Below are 6,759 nucleotides of genomic sequence, written 5' to 3'. Positions count from 1 at the left end.
GCAGGTCATGGGTCTTCCAACAGGACAACGATCCAAAACACACAGCCAAAAACACCCAAGAATGGCTGAGAGAAAAGCGTTGGGACTATTCTAAAGTGGCCTTCTATGAGCCCAGATCTGAATCCCATTGAACATATGTGGAAGGAGCTGAAACATGCCATTTGGAGAAGACACCCATCAAACCTGAGACAACTGGAGCTGTTTGCTCATGAGGAGTGGGCCAAAATACCTGTTGACAGCTGCAGAACGCTCATTGACAAATACAGAAATCGTTTAATTGCAGTGATTGCCTCAAAAAGGTTGTGCAACAAAATATTAAGTTATGGGTACCATCATTTTTGTCCAGCCCTATTTCATTAGTTTGTTTTTTTAAATAATTATGTTAATTCAACAATTCAAAAGTGATGGCTGATTTTGATTATTTAATTTCAATAAATTTTTTATTTATTGTTACTTTTGTGAGTTTCAAGTGATTTCAGTGAGAATTGTGGGTTTTTCCTTCTTTAACTGAGGGGTAACCAACAATTTTGTCACGTGTGTATATATATTATATATATTTCATAGACGAGTGTAGCTATTTTATCTGACATATTTTGAGATACAGGACTAAGTTCAGATTTCTTTCCCTTAACCCTCCTAAGACATCTGTTACGTCCATTACCAAACAATTCTGCTGAATCAAGAAATATTTTGCTTTTGCTTTCATAGTTTTGTCAAGTCAGCTTATTGTCAATTCTGCCATTATGTACAGAACATAGGGGGATTGAAATGCTGTTCTCTCTGATCCCAGGGCAAATATGCAAGGCACAGAGAAATAGCAAAAAAATAAAAATACAAAAACACTAAGAAACAAGCAATGCAATCAGTGCAATGGACAGTGCAATAGTGTAGTACAATACTGCCTGGCTGATGTGCAAGTAATAGATACTGGGTACTTTGGACTTGAAGTGCCAGAAATCAGCACAACTAAATTACTGTAATATTACACAGCTATGTTAAGCATTGTTCCAGCAGAACTGGGAATAATTTATGTCGTCTCTGGAGAACAGAAACAAAGTTTCCAGCCAGCCAATTCCATGACTACTATCACATGCAGTGATTACAAACAGTATGAAAACAGGCATAAAGCACTTCTTTGAAAATGCAAGCTGACAGCGTTGGAAACAAACAGGCGCCTGGTGCTTTATCTGTCACATGGATGGGTTTACTGAAATTCCCAACATATGGTGTGGTAGTGGAAACTTAGAAAGGTTCCTCATGTTCTGAAATTAACAAAGACAAGAAATGGGAATTCTTCCACCTGGTCTCATATTCTCAGACATTTGCATGATTATTTCAACGCAAAATATAATTCTTCAAATCGGGGTATACACTATGCTGGCACAGCAATTCCATGTTTGATCGACGTTTAAACCAACTTAACATCATTTTGTCACACGGTTACACAGCAACGTTTAGTAAAGCTATCCAAACTGTAAGAACTAATCCAAATGAAGTAGCTAGCAACCTATCCAATGTATTTGAGTGACATAACTCCGTCAAGCACAGGTAAAGTTGCCTCAGTTCTCTTATGCTAGCAGCTAGGTAACATTGACACTACCTGTAACTAGTTAAGTTTTCAACCAGGAGGCAATCAAGAGTGCACTACCAGCTTCGGTAAAACAGAAAAAAAATCGACTTATGACAGCTCTAAAAAGAGCGTTTGCGACAATTCTCCGCTTTGCTCCTTACCGCAATAACTGTCCACATCAGACACGAGTTAGTTAGCCCCCTCCAGCTTGCAGTTACTCACGTGGCACAACAGCTGCAGGTGTTTACCTGAATGAGCGTCCAGCAGGAAGCAAAAAGAGAGGTTCCAGACAACATAATCCAGAATAATAACCAGAATTCCTCGTAAATATGCTATGCATGATTGGCTTATTCGGTCAATCATGCAATCTCATAGAGTCTTGTAAACTTCTACATATACTCACTAATACTCCATACTACTAATACCTACAAATACTGCTTAAAGGGGAACTTCGTTTTTTTTTCAACCTGGGGTCTGTTTTCATATGTCATTTCATACATGTGAGTGATGGAGGAAATGAATTTTCGAACATAAGCTCCAGTATTAGCCAGGCAGGCAGCTTTGCAGCTCAGCTAGCGAAAAGTATGGGGCAACTGCCCCCCCCCCCTTTTTCCCCACACTGACCGTCTCAACGAGTGTCCCACCAACATACTAGATATTGAGAAAGTGAAACGAAAACCTCCACATTATTGGCAATGCTATTTGTTTGTTGTCTGTATTCCAAATCCTCTGGATCTAGAAGCAAATCTCATTCCGAGAATCGCCACAATTATCTCTCGCAGGCGCAATTTATCTGAGCTTGGAGCCTGCTAAGGCTGCCTGCCGGCTAAATACTGGAGCTATGTCGAAAATTCATTTCTCCACACGTCACATGTATGAAATGACATATGAAAACAGACCCCAGTTTTGAAAAAAAAAAACGAAGTTCCCCTTTAAGATCTCCCTTTCAGACATTGTTTTAAGATTCAGGTCCATGTCAACATGATTGCATCACAGAATTTCTGCAGACTAGTCAGCTGCACACTCATGCTGCAAATGTTTCACTCACTATATACATGCTACCCCAGCTCATATCTTGCATAGAGATGTAGATGACAACACTTTTATGTTTTATTAAGGCCTGGTACCTTGGATATTTCTCATATTATGCCCGACATTGCAGGTTGTATTACATCTCTAGCAGCAGTAACAATCTCTCCTCTAGTCAAGGTGCCTTAGCACGTAATATCTGTAGGCCTGCAACATATGCATTATTTTTGACTCTGAGTTGTCGGTTGATGCTCAGGGACCAAAGTGGTGCAATAAAGAGAGATCCCCAACAAATCCCAACTTTGGATTCGCTTTGAGTTAAAACAGTGATTGATTGGCATAAAAGAGGCCCAGTGTATGCAAAGAAACATTCCCCACACCATTTCATTACCACCATCAGCCTGGACTGTTGACACAAGGCAGGCTGGAGCCATAGATTCATGCTGCTGACACAAGATTCCATTTGTGCCATACCTCAGCAGAAATGGAAATTCATCATATATTTTTCCAGTTTTTAGCTGTCCAGTTGTGGTGAGCCTGCGTGTGCCCACTGCAGCCTCACAGTTGTGTGTTTGACAGTAATGAAAGCCAGCATGTTCTTCTGCTTTTTCAGGCCATCAGCCTCAGGTTCAATGTGCTGTGCATTCTGAGATGACTTTCTGTTCGCCATACTTCTAACTAATGCGGATATCTGAGTTAGCTTTCTGTGATCTCCAGACACTTCCGGCCTCATCTGACCTCTCTGTGCATTTCTGTCTGCACAACGGCTGCTCACTGGATGTTTTTTTTTTATTATTGTTTTTGCACGATTCTGACTAAACTCTAGGGACTGTTGTGTAAGAAAATCCCAGGAGATCAGCATTTTCATAAATACTCAAACCAACCCATCTGGCGCCAATAATCATGCCACGGTCAAGTCACTTCCGATGTTTGATGTGAACAAGAATTTAAGCTCCTCACTTGTATCTGCATGATTTTATGCATTGCACTGCTGCAACATGACTGGCAGATTGAGTACCTGCATATGAGTAGTAATACAATATTAAGTGTATATTTTTTTAAAAGTCCCACAAAATGTCCTAAAATAAAAGTTAGAATAGAATTAAATTAAGCCTTCTTGTTTTTCCACTCATCTCAGCTAATTGCCACTCTTTTCTGTTGTTTATTAGGTTCGTAATGCAAAATGACCTTTTTCAAACAGGATGGCTTGTGTAGCTGGAAAAACACTAGTGGAATTAATAATGGTAAGGATGGCTCAGCTCCATTAAGTGTTGGAAATCTATTCTAGAGAGCCAGCACGCGTGCCAGGACCTCCCCCAAGTGGAATACAGCCATCATTAATATTATTAAAAACACCTTTGCTTGTCCTGCAATGTCAAAATAGTGAAATGGTAGCAAGGGTATGTTGTAGAAGTACTCATCATTAATATTAAAGATACCAGTGTCTGTTTGCCCAGTAACTGCAGTAATTAGTTTGATCCCCAGCTCCCGTCTGCATGGATAGCTTCTGAGACACCTCGCTAATCCCAAAGGTTGTTGCTGGAGGTACGGACCCGTACCCGTAGCCTGTGGACTACGGATACGGCACTTGCCACAGTTACGGGTCCGTATCTGTAGACACTACCAATCCCAAACATAGACTGGCAGCTCCACCGTCAGCGTTATGTGAGTGTGATTGTGGTGTAGCTACAACACTCTCTGTGCCTTGCAAGTTTACATTTTTCTTTTCATTTTTATCATATGTTATTTAATTTGGAATTTCACAGATGGTGATGGTATAACAGTATAGTTTAGAATTATCGTAGGACATTTAATCTACGTTGTACAACATTTAATCTTCAGAGGGAGGGTGAGCGGTACTCTAAATCACATTCATTGTAGTCTATAAACCTACAAATGATGTAAAACTTGTTTCCAAATGTTTTCATAAGAGACACTCAGGGATCTTTCTTTCCATAGGATGACTTGTAGGCTACAGTGGGGACTACTGAGGATGGTGGTGCTGATTAGACTTTCCAAACTGAAAAGGCAAGACAATGTTTATTTTGCTGGTGTTTTTTTGTTTGTTTGGGTTTTGTTTTGTTTTATGTAGTCAATGGGTGTCTGATTTGTATTCCAAGTGTTGAAGAATTTGTACAGCAGATGGCGCCATTTCCTCTGCTTTACAGAGTTCTTGCTCTGATGCCCGAATTGTTCATTTATGTTAAGTTTTCTCCATGATTTACAATGTACATAGTGCAAAATAAGGTCAATAGGGCACAAAATGGATAACATGTTTTGTTATCCTTTTTACCACATCTGAGGAACAAAACATCATTTTATTCCCTTCTGCGGCTATATTGATTTTATTTTGAAACAATACCAAACTTGAACCAAAATAATCTCCTGTATCTCAACTTTGTGGTTAGCAGGGAACCATCAATCCTCCCAGGCATGTTTACAGTTATCACTTAAAACACCACAAACACCTATTAATTAAAGAAGAACAATATGCTCCAGTAAATGCACCATCAACAGAAACCTATGTCATCATGCTGGCTGTCTGTCTTTAACCATATAATGATCATGAACAAACTTTGATGCTTCTCATACCAATTAAGTCCATCCAGTCTTTTGGCTAGGACTGTGGGATGAGGATGCTGCACTAGTCATGGCGAGGAATCCCTTAAGTGTCGCCATGCTGTGTTTGTGTCCAGTAGTTAGTACACAGTCTGTGGGGGCTTTAGCCCATCAGTTCTGGCCCTCTAAACTGGGGATTTAAGGGACTTACTGGGGGTTAAACCCAAAGATTGGAGACATCAACCGCCTGTATGAGAGATTACAGTCTTCAGTCTCTTATTTTTACCTCTGTCTTGGAGGAACAGCAGGAAGTGTGGAGGGTGGTCGTTAAGAGACATGCCTCGGCTTGGCATCTCTGGAGAGAGGAAGTGGTGATAAATGAGTGTGGAAAAGCTTGATTGAGTAAAACATTACCTCATGCTGTGCAGCTGAATTTGAAGGAACTTGCAATTAAGATTTTGGTTAAAACCTAATGATGCATCCTCCATCCAGACAAGACCTAAATAGAATATATTGTGCACTGAGTAGGAAAGGGGTGTATAAATTTACAGCACATGAAACATGGAGTGGTCAGATGTCTGCACATTGCTGGACAGAGCAGAAACCTTATGCTCTATTTCTCCCTCAGAGATGTGAGGAATGGGAGTAAGCCATACTGCATCTTTAATGAGAGTCTGACATCTTTAGTGCCACCGTCTCACTGTCTGTCCTGCCAGTGCCTTCTGCATCCTCACCTGCATTGCACTCCCAGAGAGGACAGAAAACAGGGAATGCTACAGAGCACTTTCAAGATTCTGAATGCCACGCCACACCCTTCTTAGAAGCAGGTAGCATTAAAGCACTAAGTGTAGGTGCCAATCCCTCATAGCAAGAAATTGCACTTAATAAACCTCGTAAAGCAGAGTCTATCACTCTATTTACAACAATACTGTTTTCTCAGCATCATTTAATTGATTGGTATAATGGTTTTTATAGACTCTTCATTAGCCTGTTACAGCATTGGATCAATACAACATCATTACATGCATGATTGAATAGATCACTAGGCATCTGCTCTGAGGCCCATGGGTCTGCATTTGTACACAGATATTATTGTCCCAATATTCCAGACATATGTGAAGTGGCAAGGTTGTGTTACTTTGAATGTAACTTTTAAAAAAAAAAAAAAAAAAAAAAAAGCTGAATGGATGAGTACATTTGATTAGCTTGACAGCAAATAAATGAGGGAGACATTACCTAACCAATAACCGATTAATTATCACCAGCTGCCAGTGGAAATGAAGAAACAAAATCATTGCAGTTAAAGATGTCAGAACCATAATAATGTCTATAAAAATTCAAAGATATAATAAAAGAAATAAAACAGTGACATTTTACCTCATGCTGTAGATGTGAGGTTTGGTTGTAAGTTCCGGTCTGATGCAGCCTATGTAATCAATGTTTTAATTTAAGTAGCTTCTCCTCACAATATGTTTTATCAGCTTTGATGAATTCACACAATGCAAAACAGACTTCATTATCAGAATCCAGCTAGAAATGAATTTGCGTACAGTAAGACGTTATTTTAATAATCTTTCCAGGCGGTTTGGGTGCTTTTTGTC

The sequence above is a fragment of the Acanthochromis polyacanthus genome, chromosome 9 (genome assembly GCF_021347895.1).
Source record: "Acanthochromis polyacanthus isolate Apoly-LR-REF ecotype Palm Island chromosome 9, KAUST_Apoly_ChrSc, whole genome shotgun sequence".
NCBI classification, from domain to species: domain Eukaryota; kingdom Metazoa; phylum Chordata; class Actinopteri; family Pomacentridae; genus Acanthochromis; species Acanthochromis polyacanthus.
Note: the sequence above shows the minus strand (reverse complement) of the source record.